At 36.7% G+C, this 14,928-nt stretch overlaps 1 protein-coding gene across 1 annotated transcript in view; it reads left to right on the top strand.

Annotated features, from left to right (window-relative positions):
- PRR16 (proline rich 16) overlaps nt 1-12,298 on the top strand; it is a 1,143,323-nt gene extending 1,131,025 nt beyond the window's left edge. Inside the window, exon 4 of the mRNA XM_086410719.1 lies at nt 12,219-12,298. The gene's annotated coding sequence lies outside the window, so the exon portion shown is untranslated. The remainder of the gene's footprint in view (nt 1-12,218) is intronic.
- The last annotated feature ends 2,630 nt before the right edge of the window (nt 12,299-14,928 follow it).

Genomic DNA, 14,928 nt, shown 5'->3' with positions numbered 1-14,928 from the left:
TTATGTGATTTAGGGGATTTGAAAGCTGATGTAGCTGTACTTTAACACTTAGCAAGGGTTATAAGTTGACCTTGAGCTTTGGAGAGGGTATTGTTATGAGATGGAGCATACACCTTTTCCCTTTTCCAATTGTAGAACAAGTGGCTTAATGTTTCCCTAGGATATTTTGGACTTAACATACGCTGTGAAAAGATGGTGCAGTGGAAATGCAACCTGACTTCTTCCATCCCATCTCAGGAGACCCTGCAGGCTGCTATTAAATAGTCATCCAGGTGTTAGTCTTGAACTCAAATGTGTACTGCCCATGAAGTCTGAGATGAAGTCTGGCTAAGCAGTTCATGAAGAATGTTATGGATTGTTTTCTTGACAAGTGAACTCTTCACCATATGTTTTCTGTTTTATTTCTCCTTCTCAAATGTTATTAGCAGGAAGACATAATAGATTTATTTAAATAAATTCATTTAAAAAACAGAAAATAATTTTGAATTTTACAATTTTTTATACTTCCAAAAGTGATCTGTAACTCAATAAAAACTAACATAAAATTTGCTAACCAGTTTGAATATAATTTCCTAAATGGAGAGGATGTATCATTCTTGGAAGAAATGCTTGATACAGCATCAGAAAAGAGGAGAACAGAAAACCTGGAAGCACGTTTTCTCTCATGTCGATTTCATGTAAATCCAGTTTAGTTCCGTCGCTCAGTCATGTCCAACACTTTGCAACCCCATGGACTGCAGCATGGCAGGCATCCCATTCCATCACCAACTCCTGGAGGTTACTCAAACTCATGTCTATCGAGTTAGTGATCCCATCCAACCATCTCATCCTCTGCTGTCCCCTTCTCCTCCTGCATTCAATCTTTCCCAACATCAGGGTCTTTTCCAATGAGTCAGTTCTTCACATTAGGTTTCCAAAGTATTGGAGTTTCTGCCTTAGCATCAGTCCTTCCAGTGAATATTCAGGACTGATTTCCTTTAGGATGGATTGGTTTGATCTCCTTGCAGTTCACAACACCACAATTCAAAACCATCAGTTTTTCAGTGCTAGATTTCTTTTTAGTCCAACTCTTACATCTGTACATGACTACTAGAAAAACCATAGCTTTGATTGGATGGACCTTTGTTGGCAAAGTAACATCTCTGCTTTTTAATATGCTGTCTAGGTTGGTAATAGCTTTTCTTCCAAGGAGCAAGCATCTTTTAATTTCATGGCTGCAGTCACCATCTGCAGTGATTTTGGAGCCCCCCATAATAAAGTCTGTCACTGTTTCCACTGTCTCCCCATCTATTTGCCATGAAGTGATGGGACCAGATGCCATGATCTTAGTTTTCTGAATGTTGAACATAAAGCCAAGTTTTTCACTCTCCTCTTTCACTTTCATCAGTAGGCTCTTTAGTTCTTCTTCACTGTCTGCCATAAGAGTAGTGTCATCTGCATATCTGAGTTTATTTCTATTTCTCCCAGCAGTCTTGATTCCAGCTTGTGATTCATCCAGCCCAGCATTTTGCATGATATACACTGTTTCTCATGATGTACTCTGCATATAAGTTAAATAAGCAGGGTGACAATATACAGCCTTGACGTGCTCCTTTCCCTATTTGGAATCAGTCTATTGTTCCATGTCTGGTTCTGACTGTTGCTTCTTGACCTGCATACAGATTTCTCAGGAGGCAGGTAATGGTCTGGTATTCCCATGTTTTAAAGAATTTCCAACAGTTTGTTGTGATCTTCAGAGTCAAAGGCTTTGGTGTAATCAATAAAGCAGAAGTAGGTGTTTTTCTGGAACTCTCTTGCTTTTTGATGATCCATCAGATGTTGGCAATTTGATCTCTGGTTCCTCTGCCTTTTCTAAATCCAGCTGGAACATCTGAAAGCTCACAGTTCATATACTGTTGAAGCCTGGCTTGGAAAATTTTGAGCATTACTTTGCTAGCATATGAGATGAGTGAAATTTTGTGGTAGTTTGAACATTCTTTGGCATAACCCTTCTTTGGGATTGGAATGAAAACTGACCTTTTCCAGTCCTGTGGCCACTGCTGAGTTTTCCAGATTATTGAGGGTAGCACTTTCACAGCATATCTTTTAGGATTTGAAATAGCTCAACTGGATTCCATCAATTCTATTAGCTTTGTTTGTAGTGATGCTTCCTAAGGCCCACTTGACTTTGCATTCCAGGATGTCTGGCTTTAGGTTGGTGTTCATACCATCATGGTTAGCTGGGTCATGAAGTTCTTTTTTGTACAGTTGTTCTGTGTATTCTTGCCTCCTCTTCTTAATATCTCTGCTTCTGTTAGGTCCATACCATTTCTTTCCTTTATTGTGCCCATATTTGCATGAAATTTTTCCTTGGTATCGCTAATTATCTTGAAGAGATCTCTAGTCTTTCCCATTCTATTGTTTTCCTTTGTTTAGTTGCCTTGATCACTGAGGAAGGCTTTCTTATGTCTCCTTGCTATTCTTCGAAACTCTGCATTCAAATGATATATCTTTCCTTTTCTCCTTTGCCTTTCACTTCTCTTCTATTCACAGAGAAGGCCTTTGTAAGGCCTAGAAGAGAAGGCCTTTGTAAGGTGTCCTCAGACAACCTTTTTGCCTTTTTGCATTTCTTTTTCTTGGAGATGGTCTTGATCCCTGCCTCTTGTACAATGTCACAAACCTTCGTCCATAGTTCTTCAGGCACTCTGTTTATGAGATCTAATCCTTTGAATCTATTTGTCACTTCCACTGTATAGTCATAAAGGATTTGATTTAGGTCATACCTGAATGGTCTAGTGGTTTTCCGTACTTTCTTCACTTTAAAAAATATCATAATTTAAAATCTTCAATTGAATCAAAATTGAAATTTTCAATTTCTTCACTTTATTTCATATAACATGGAGTGTTATTATGCTATTTAAGCATTTGTTTTCTGTGAAGCCTCTAAAGTTTCCCACAGAAAACGTAATGAATAGTTGCTAAAGAAATAGATTAAAAGAAAGATACACAACCATTTTGTTAGAAAACATCAATATTGGAAATCTAGACTTGAGTAATTTTGTTTCTTTGGATAACATATGAGACAATGCTATTTTAGGAATAAGAAAGTTTACAAACTGGCTAAAAGTTTTAAATTCATTTTGTTTAATTTCTAGAATTCCACATATTGAAATTTTCTTTACATTGAGAGCCTCTCATGACCTATTTACATTGAAAGATGAATTCATATATTGAAAAATAACATCATTCAGAAAAGAATATAAGTCATTTATTTATATTTTCATAAAGAGATCCCACATGATCACCATCCAGATCAACAAAGAGCATTATCAGCACACCAGAAACTTCTTGATACCTTTCCCCATTAGTCCTGCTCCATCCTCTTCAAATTAACCATTATCCTGATTTTAAATGTCTTTGTTTTAACTTTTTTTCGAAGCAAATGTAGTTGTACATTATGTACTCTTTTGTGTCTGGCTTGCTTAAGTTAGCATTTTATTTATGAAATTTTGCTATGTGATTCCTCTAGCAGTAGTTTGTTCATTTTATCTGCAGCAGAGTAATTAATTTAATAGATTTTTATACACAGTTTATTTCATTGTTGATGAATATTTGTTTTTTTTTTTTTTTTTTGCCAAACGCCTCCAACCGTTCTCCAGTTGAGACCCACTAGTACAGTGTACTTGTTCTAAACGTGTTTTCAAACTCAATTTATTTTATGCCCAAAGATCAAAAGTTGCAGCCTAGAGAAGAAAACATAAGATTCTTTTTTTTTCTTGTCTTTTTTTTTAATTGGAGGATAATTGCTTTAAATGTTGTGTTGGTTTCACAACATGAATCATCCCTAAGTATACATGTATCCCCTTCCTCTTGTGTCTCCCTTTCACCCCTGCCCAAGATTCTTGCAGTAAGAGAATTCTATACAAAATGCGTAAACAACAAGTTCCCGCTGTACAACACAGGGAACTATATTCAATACGATGTGATAAACCATAATGGAAAAGAACGTGAAAAAGAATATATATATATGTATAACTAAATCACTTTGCTATACAGCAGAAATTAACACATTTTAAGTCAACTATACATCAATAAAATAAAATTTTAAAAAGAGAACTCTATAAATTGATCAAAAATTTCCCCAGGATCTTCTCTGACTGGATTTTGAATGCAAATTGAATCATTAAATCAGACAGGTAGCCAAGAGTGGAAAACTATCTTTGAACTGGATGTTTCACAGACCTAACTATTAATACATTCATCTACCTATTATGATGCATAGAATGCCATTTCTTGATATTTTTCTAACATTTTCAATAATTTCTAAAAAAAAAACCTAAAAAACCTAAAAAAAAAAAGAAATTGTTGATGAATATTTGGATTGTTTCTGGTTTTCAGCTATTGCAAATAATGCTATTATTATTGAAAGTAATAAAGCTTCCTTGTGTGTCTTTTGACAAAAGTGCATGTACATTTCTGTGGGATATATGTGACTATGACTATGAGAATAATTACTAGTTCATAGAATATCCTTATGTTCAGCTTTAGCAGGGACTGACTGCCAAATAATTGGAAATCTTTGGCCTTGAGTGAATAAAGTGCTCTTATATTTGGGTTACATATACCGTCTAAAATTTCCCCTTGAATTCCTTAATGCTCTGTTTTTCGTTTTGTTTTGTTTTTTCCTTACCTTTGGGTCAATATAGAGTTTAAGTTGTTTTTAATCATTTCATTTTTGTCCTTTATTAGCCTTTTAATTTTGTAAAATAAACTCATCTTTAATGATTACCTAGGAGATTACAGTTTGAAATCTTGGTTTAATAGAATCTAAGACAAATTAGTACTTTTACCACTTCCTATACAGAATGCCATTTTGTCTCCTTTTAGCCACTATTCTTTTGTGTTATTCTTGTCATGAATTATAATTCTACACTTTAAACTCGCAAACCAGTATCATCTTCATTACCTTCATCATTTTAGATAAGGGTGTGCTTTGTATACTGTTCATTACTTTCTGCACTTTTTTGTTTTGTTTTTAGCTGAAGTAGGTTCTTTCTGCTTAAAAATCTCTTTTACATATTTCTTTTAGTTTTAATTTGTTAGTGGTAATTCTAATTTTTTTTTACCTGAAAATGTCTTTATTTCACCATTTAATATTGCTATATATATATTTCTAAGGTGACAGTTATTTTCTTTTCAACACAAAAAATGTCTTTTAATTGTCTCTGGCTTCCATTGTTTCTGTTGAAACACAGAAATCTTATTTGTCAGTCTTATTTGTTGCTCCTTTGACAGTAGGATTTAAGTTTTTTTCTGGTTGTTTTTAAGGTTCTCTCTTGGTATTTGGATTTCAAAAGTTTTCCTGTGTTGTGCCTAGGTGTTGCTTTCTTTATATTTACCCTGCTTTGTTTCTACTAGAAGTAGCGAATAGATGCAAGAGATTAATTTGACAGAGTGCCTGAAGAGCTGTGGATGGAGGTTCATATCACTGCGCAGAAGGCAGTGACCAAAACCATTCCCAAGAAAAAGCACTGCAAGAAGGCAAAATGGTTGTCTGAGGAGGCCTTACGAATAACTGAGAAAAGAACAGAAGCAAAAAGCAAAGGAGAAACGGGAAGATAGAACCAACCGAATGCAGAATTTCAAAGAATAATGAGAGAGAAGAAAGCCTTCTTGTTTCTTGAGAGTTTTACATCTGTGACTTAAATATCTTATTACTTAAAACTTTTTTGTACTTATACCTCTACTTCTTTTTTCCTCACTCGCCCCCAACTTCTTTCTTACTGGGTCTTCAACTAGTCATTTTTATTAGCCCATATCAGCTATATCATATATGTTCCATCCTTCAGTACTCTCCATGCATCAGTCTGAATATTTATTATTTACCTGTCTACTGACACCTCTCTTCTATTGTACTCAATCCCCTATTAGCAATTTTTACAATATATTATATTTAAGTATAATATTTTATTTAAAAATTTTCCATGAGGTTCTTTATTTAAAGTAAACATAGTTTGGGTATTAAATTTCAGTCTTCTAATCTTTTAAAATATATTAATCACTATTATTTTAAAATTCATGTATAAGAGGTTTAATACCTGGATCGCCTTTGAATCTTTGGAATTTTTTCTCCTTGGTGTTTTCATTCATTTGAGTTTTACTTTATATAATCGGTAATCTTTTATTGGACTTCCTTGGTGGCTCAGATGGTAAAGAATCTGCCTGCAATGCAGGAGACCTGGGTTTGATCCCTGGGTTGGGAAGATCCCCTGGATGAAGGCATGGCGACCCACTCCAGTATTCTTGCCTGGAGAATCACCATGGACAGAGGAGCCTGGTGAGCTACATTCCATGGGGTCACAAAGAGTTAGACATGACAGAACAACTAAGTACAGCACAAATTTGATTGCATATTAAACGTTGCTTATGAAAGTTTGCACAGATTGTTAGAAACACCGGACAGTGTTATTCCTTACCAGAAAGGAATTCCAGTTGCTTTCTGATATGTAGGTAGTGTGTGTTAGCGCTCAGTTCTGGCTGACCCCATGGACTGTATGTAGCCCACCAGGCTCCTCTGTCCATGGGATTCTCCAGGCAGGAATACTGGAGTGGGTTGCCATTCCCTTCTCCAGGGGATTTTCCTGACCCTGGGATCTAACCTGGGTCTCCTGCATTGTAGGCAGATTCTTTACCACTGAGCCACCAGGAAAGCCTGACATGTACGTAGAATAGGAGTGAATTACTGTAATTCAGTTTGAGATTGAACTTGTGCAATTAGGATCAAGACTTTTGTTGTGGTAGGCCCGTGTTCAGGTCTTTACTTATTCGTAAGCTGTAGCACTTCCAGAGTCTTATGTGGAAATTTAAGGTGTATGCCAAAGTCACTCTCTCTTGGCCAACTCTAATTCCTAATTTGCGTTAACCCTGCTCCATGAAACTTCCCAAAATGCTCTTCTTAGCCAGCATTCTCCTTACCTTCTTAGCCTCTTGACCACAAAGCTGCTTATAAATAAGTGAATGCCTTAGCAACACAGTAGTTTCTGTTTGTTTATCTTAGTGTACTTTCTTTTTTTTCTGAAATAATGGCCTCAGACTTTCTGGTTGATTAGTAGCCCTGAGTTCTTAACTTTTGGTTCTCCAACTCCATGAGGCTGCTGAAAGCTGACCTCATATTATAATCCTTCTAGTTGTTGCTTCCTTCTTGGTTTTTTAGCCTCTCTGCTGTATGCAACTTAGGAATCAGCACATGCCTGTGGGAAAAGTATAGTTCACTTCTATGCCAAGCTCACTTCAGTGAGCTCTTGTTCTTTCCAGAATTCTAACCTGCCCAAATTGTAGTTCCTTTGGTTGCTGTTTTCTACTTGTTTTTGATAAGTGTGTTTACTTCAACTTACTTCATCATTATCAGATGCAGTGAACTGAAGTCAATTTATACACTGAAATTTAAAATAAGCAAACATTATTTTAATGAGTATTAATCAACCCACTGAAGTGAAAGTTAAGTGTTGGTCATTCAGTCATATCTGACTCTTTGTGACCCCATGGCTGTAGCCCACCAGGCTCTGTCCATGGGATTCTCCAGGCAAGAATACTGGAGTGGGTAGATATTGCCTTCTCCAGGGCATCTTCTCAACCCAGGGATTGAACCCGGGTCTCCTGCACTGCAGGCAGATTCTTTACCGTCTGGGCTACCAGGGAATCAACCTACTAACATATCATATGGATATATGTTTACACCTAAAACTGTCCTGCTTTCAAGCAGGTTACTTCTAGACATCTAGAACAGAGTGACAAAATTTCTTTCCTCCAATGAATTGCACAAAAATTATTGTTTTGTTGTAAGATAATCCAGTTTTAATATGAGATGTTGACACTCTGTCTTTCAAAGAGATTGTACAATTTTGCATTCCCACTAATAGTAATGAGAGGTTTGTTCCTCCACATTCTTGCCAGGATTTATGTTGTCAGTGTACTAAATCTTGGACATACATTTTAATTTTTAAATATTAAATATAACATCTTCCCCAGCTTTGAGATATAATCAACATACACTATCTTATAAGTTTAAGGTATACAATGTGATGGTTTGATACAAGCATATATTGTGAAATAGTTACCTAAATGAGGCTAATTAAACTTCCTCACCTAGCATAATTATCTTTTGCTTGTGTTGGGGGAGAAAGTTTAAGTTCTACTTTCTTGGCAACTTTCAAATACATAATGAAATATTTTTAACTGTAGTCATCATGCTGTATGTTAGATCCTCAGAACTTATTCATCTTATAACTGGAAATTTGTATCTTTTGACCAAAATCTCCACATTTCTCCTATCTTCCAGTCTCTGGTAACCATCAAACTACTCCTTGTTTCTATGGACTTAACAGTTTTGGATTCCACATATAAAATGATATTACACAGTACTTGTTTTTGTCTGACTTCTTTCACCTAGAATAATGTCCTAAAGTTCCATTCATGTTGTTGCAAATGGCAGAATTTCCTTTTTCATACCTGAATGATAAATGGTGCATATGTATTATTCTGTCCATTTCTAACTTGATAGCCATGTTTTGACTATTTTGAATAATATTGCAACAAACATGGGGGTGTTTGGGAGTTTACTATCTCTTTGAGATAGTGATTTCATTTCTTTTTGATCCAGAAATAGGATTTCTGGATCATATAGTAATTCTATTTTTAATTTGTTTGGAAACTGCTTTAATGTTTTCCATACTGGCTATACCAATGTACATTCTCCCCCATAGTACACAAGGACTCCCTTTTCTCCACATTCTTTCCAGCATTTTTTATCTCTTGTGTTTTTTGATAATAGCTATTCTAGACCAGGAATGTATATTTAAAAAAAAAAAACTGTGATTAATATGCTTTACAGTTTTGGAAGTTTCTATTGTTATATCCAGAAGTTCAGAGATTCTCTCCTTAGGCATGTCCAAGCTATTACTGAGCACCTCAAAAGTATACTTCATGGCTTTATTGGGTTTTTGATCTCCAACATTTCTGAATCTTAGAATTCCCATCTCTCTGGTTACATCGTATATCTAAAACATTAACTAGTTTTCTGCCGGGAGCCGGCATATTGCATACTGAGTGCATATTGCATATTGAGTGCAGCACTTTCCACAGCATCCTCTTTCAGGGTCTGGAATAGCTCAACTGGAATTCTGTCACTGCTGGGAGCCAGAGTGAGGAGCTCCACCCATGACAAAGGTCATGAGGAAGGAGGCTCGGCATATGCAAAGGCGGGATCAAGCCTCAGGAGTCCCCCTGGAAATTCTCGAGCATCTACCCCCAAAACCAGAGTCTGCCTACTTTCTGCTTTGTGCTTTCACCTATACCTCTGACTTTACGGGTGGCTGTCCCCCACTACCTCTCTCTGAAAAAAGAGTTAGCTTACAGCTCCAGTTAATAATTCCTGGGTGTGACAGTGTTTCAACCTACAAACTCCTTTGGAAGTCCTCTAGCCTGCCTGGATAGGTTTTTCCGGCCACATGTGATTGCTCAGAGCTTCCCAACTGTGAGAGGCATGAGATGTTCTAAACTGTCTAAATACAGATTCCTTGAGCAGTCAAAAGATTGATTAGAAATTGTATTGGTGAAGGGATTTTCACTTGTTGGGCCAATGTTTGCTGCTAAGTTTCCATATCCCTTACCTGCTGTGTCCCTGGCAGTGTATTGATTAATATAATTGGTGTAAGTAGTAGCTTTAATGTTTGTAACCTGGGACCCTTGAGTTAATTCTTTTTCTTGTTGTAGCCCACCACACCTTTGCTCTGTAGGAATGCAACTTTATCTAATGCTTTTGGAGGGTGGCTCCTGACCAATCACCTTTAGAGAAAAAATAAGTTTTCTGAAGAAAGGGTCTTAAAATGTTAACAGGCCTCCGGGCCAGAAGATGATGCAAATCACCTAAGCTTTTGCGTATGATAAGTTTGCAGGAAGAAAGCCTGGCTTGCTGCATGACTCTACCCCTTCCCCCATTATCCTCTATGCACAACTTAAGGTATAAAAACTACTTTGGAAAATAAAGTGCGGGCCTTGTTCACTGAAACTTGGTCTCCCCATGTCGTTCTTTCTCTTACCTTCTGGCTGAATTATTCAGCCTCTTGTCTCCACTGAATTTCCTCACTGAGCTATCCTTATTCTATTACTCTTTATATCCTTAATTAACATTTAATTAAGCAGTTGTTTCCTGATCCTCACCGACGCCGTCCCCGCTTCGAATTCCCTGGATCCACCGGGGCTGGACCCCGGCAGTTTTCCCACTAAAATGCTGAGTGCATTGATAATACATTTTTAAAATTTCTGGTTTGTTAATTCCTGCATCCCTGCCTTACTTGACTCTGATTCATATGATTTTTCACCTTTTAGTATGCCTTGCAAATTTGGTTGAATTTTTCTCGGATATTCATTGTGAGAACTTGGTCGAGTCCTGAGGGTCAAACTCACAAAACTGTGGGCGTCTCCCCATGACTAGCCCTCTTGAAACTTTTAACTCTGCCTTATCCATGCTGATCATCCAGCATTTTCGTACCTGGTGCTGATTCCTGCAAAGGTTACTGCTCAGGGGTTTCCCTTCAAGTAGGTTAGGTTTCTTTGTATTTGTTGTTTGTCTCTCCAAAGTGGGGGGATAGTGGTTTGTTCTGTGACCTCACATCTCTGACAAGTCTAAGAAGAACTACTGATATTTTAGTATTTCAGATTTTTACCTGTTATTGGCACTGATTGGTGACTTCTAGACTCCTTATACCCTGGGCCAGAAACTGGAGGTGGTACAATTAATTTTAATAATTTATTTCATTGAGTCAAACATATTCAAGAAAATTTTCACTTCAGCCTTTGGCACTCGCCTCATTTTGAATGCTGAGTAATCACGTGTGACTAGTGACATATATTAGGATGAGGTTCTTGGAATCTCTTTACTCTTGTTCAGCTCAAGAGTAGTGATCTTTCTGAGTGGGAGAAGATTTTTGAAAGATAATCTGAAAGTGGAGCTCTCCTGAGGTACTTTAAGTATAATTTTCACTATGAGCACTTTGATCATATTTGCTAAATTTAGATACAAATCCTGTGAAAGTGTGAAACATTTGTACTCCAGGGTGTTGAAGTGGCAAACCCATTAATGTGTCATTGTGATGCTTTTTGTAGAACTGATGAGACTTAAGAACCCAGGAATCACAGAAGTGGAACTAGTAGAAATAATAGCATGAGCAGGTTTATCAGAGCAGAAGAAAATCGGGACTATATAGTGAAAAGAAATGCTCCCATCTGTCTGGGTCCAGCCTACCTCTCTAACCCTGATATAGGTGATCCTCACATGTGGGAGCGTTTTGCTTCCAGAGCACATTTTCAGTTGGCCTGTTTCATCAGGAGATCAAAACCCATTATTGTCAATTTGAGTGTATACAGCTCCCATTTCCCAAGAGTTCAAGAGGTAGATAACAGTTTTGCTTAGAATGGAAAAAGCACATCAGTGAATAAAAAGGAGAGATCATTTAACCAAAGGAAACTTGAATATTTTAGCCTATTAGCTTGGCTTTTGGAAATTTAAAAGTCTTCTTAATTATACAAAATTTCAAACCAATGTTTGAATTCAAAGTTAAACCCTTTATGTGACAGCATGTTAATAAGTTTTATGTTGCTCTATTTGGAATATAGATTGACTAGAAACAAAGCAGTAAAGATATTATTAATAGGCCTTTAACACTTTGAGTTTCCATAGTATCTGCTGCTATAATATGTTTCTTTCTTAAGTGTTTTCCTTTTGGTAAAGAATCAGGCTCTAATATACAGAGGCCACAGATGAAAAACATTCTTCAGCTGGAGTCTAGCAATTTAAAAACTGCCAACTGTGTAAATATTAGTTTCTCACATTACCAGTGTATATATTTTAAGGAGGTGAGGTTTGTACATACTACAACAACAACCATCCTTTGTGAAAATACTCTAAGGCTTCATTACCCAAGGCTAGTTAGCTGTGTGTCATTACAGGTAATGCTTTGTGTATTTCCATATTGTTAATACCCATGTTTTGGAGAGCTTCTGTCATATGAGACAGAGTGGGAAACTTTGTATATACTAATATATTTTTATAATGATAGAAAGTACTGAAGTAATATCTTTAATGTCATTTATAAAACAAATATTGACCCATCTTTGACTTCCTCTCAGAGTCCAGAGAGTTTTCTTAAATATATATTTTTTCATTTTTCATTTAAATATAGTTCTTCATGTTGGAACCAAAGTCACTTGGAGCACCGGACTTGAGGTGAAGAGCATAAGAAGGAGAATGGTCAGTAAAAGGTGATTATAATTTTTTTTTTTCAAGTTAATCCCAGAAATACCTGAAAACACCACTTTTATTTCACTCCCTGCCTAGGCATCAAACATAAAAGAGGGCTTTTGCCCTCTCGGTGTTTGCAGTCTAGCAAAGACAGACGAGAAAACACATACCTAAGTTATAAAAGTGTAAAAGCCGTGCTTTGAAAGCAGAGAGAATCAAGGTTTTGCTCCATGGGAGATATTAAGGAAGACTTCTCAAAGAAGATGATACCTAATTTGAGACTTTGAGTTTCTGTAGCTTATGATGTTGGTGGGAAGGGGTGGAAATTCTTGAAACTGTCAATGAAAGTTTTCTTTGGGGAATCTTGCTCTCTATTTTACCTAAATCATGCTGTAACTTGGACAGAATTGGGGAACAAGGCAGGTTCTGGTTTGGAGAAAGAGGGTAGAGAAGCAAAAGTAGGATGAGAATCAAAGACTTGTTGCAGGATTTATTAACAGAATGAATTAGGAGAACAAACAGAATGTATTTAATAGTATCTGGAGAGAGTCCCACAGGGCACTGCTCAGTGGAAACAGATCAGTGTTTATGTCTGAAAGAAGCTGAAAAAGTGAGTAGAAAGGAGTCAGTTTATGAGGTTTTAGACTACCTAGTTTTTTCAAGAAAGTAGAAGTGATTTTGGATAATTTCAGTGCAGAGTACAGGCTGAGGAGTAGGATGTGAAGTTGAAAAGTTGGCAAAGCTAGAATAGTGAAGGATCATAGATGTTATGATAAATCACTTGCATCATATCTGGTGGTTAATGAGAAGTTTACGAACAGTTTTGCTTTCTGGAAAACCACTCTAATCTTACTTTGGAAGGTAATTTGAAGGAGAGTAAGATTGGAAGCAGGTAGATAGTTTAGGGATTTACTTTGACAGCTCTAGTGAAAAATGGCGAGACTGGAATTCTGGTAGGAGGGTTGCAAAGGAGGTGAATGTATTCAGGATATGTTGTGATGCTGTTGGGGGAGTTTGTAATTTCCTCGGTTCTGTCTCGTTGCAACAAAAATTTGAAGCGACGGACAGACCAGCGTTACAGCGCTCAGAAGGACCAGGGTGACAGACCTTGGACGGACCAATGTTATGACTCTGTGTTACAACTTAGTTTTATTTAGAAAGTAAAGGAAAAAACATCCTCGAGGCATGAGGGCATGCTGACCCAAAAGACACAAAGAGAAGAGAGGCCCCCGGCTCAATTTTGGCTCCTCTTTTTACATATTTTTTCTCTTCCCCATGAGCCTGCCCTATGTAAATTGGGCTACCCAGGAGGCTGTTTATTTTACCTGAGGTCCTACTCCGGTCCTCCAACCTCCCTTTATTCTACTTTTGTGGGCTTTTCCCCTCTTTGTCTTTTAGCTGCCACCATTCTGGACTCCTTTTTCCTATTCTACCTATCAATGCCAAAAAAGAAAAATTATAGCTTCGAGACTAATAGGTTAGAAATTAGTTGTGTGTGCTAAATGTGCTCTTTGCTAAGGAAATGTCACTTTTTGTGGTACAATCAGTGTGAAAGATATCAGGCTCATTGAAAATTTGGATTTCAAGTGGTGTGAACTTATTATATTTTAAAAGACCAAGAACACATCATAGAAATTCTATAATAGATCTTCAGAATACATAACTTGTATTAATTTTCTTCATCCACTTATTAAATTTTAGTTTTTAAGGGATAGAGATTGATGCTTGCCTTTATTTTGATAGACTCAGTTTTTAAAGGATACTGATATGTGGAAGGACTGTGTCATGGAAATCTGGGGTAGGAGTTGCTTTTGTGAGGCAGAGTGGTCAGCTTCATTCAAATAAGTAGAAGCAACCTGCTTTCTTTCTATAATTAGCATTTCTTTTTCATGCAGTATCCATCCTTTCTCTTATGATTATGTAAAATGGACTGGGTGCCATTTTTTTCTTTTGAGCAACATGATGATAAATGAAATGTGACCTAGATGCTCTGTGTTCCAAAGGACTTTTAGGGAACCAGGTGTGATGCCTTGTGGGGAGCCGAGGGTTTTTGCTGTCCATTTCTCTTAACATCTATAACTGTGTAGAATGCAGCTGCAGAGATAAAGAAGGATTGAAGGAACTGTGTATCATCTCACGAGTATAATTGCTGTAGAATAAAAAGGAGCCAATTTGGCAGTCTCCTTTAAATAATATTTCTTAATTGGTGGCAATTTTTTAAAAGTTTATTGAGATCTGTAATCCAAATGGGGTTTAAATGGAAGCGACTTAGTTTTCCAGATCAACAAACAGCTGGAACAAGTGACTTTAACTCTTTTTTTCCTTACTTGAACTCTGTGTTCTATCTGTGCATAAGGCCTGTTTGGGCTATGCCTGGGGTAAAAAGAGTAGTGCCAGCATAGCATTTCAAAGAACAGTTGAATACAAAACCAGACAGATATGGATTTAAATCTCAGTTTATTGTTTATCAACATATGATGCTGAAGAATTTACCTTTTAGAGGTCATGGTATGAATCCTTCACTTTTTCGGTTGTTGCTGAGATATTTTTGAAGCCAATGTAGACGTTGTATAATCTTAATATATACTTCAGTATCTGTATTATATATAAAGTATATACTTCTAAAATATAGGGACATTTTCTCCTATGAG

The sequence above is a fragment of the Bos grunniens genome, chromosome 7 (assembly GCF_055505025.1).
Source record: "Bos grunniens cultivar Pamir isolate PY7600 chromosome 7, Bosgru_T2T1.0, whole genome shotgun sequence".
In the NCBI taxonomy this organism is placed as follows: Eukaryota; Metazoa; Chordata; class Mammalia; order Artiodactyla; family Bovidae; genus Bos; species Bos grunniens.
This window is presented reverse-complemented; position numbering and strand designations above follow the sequence as displayed.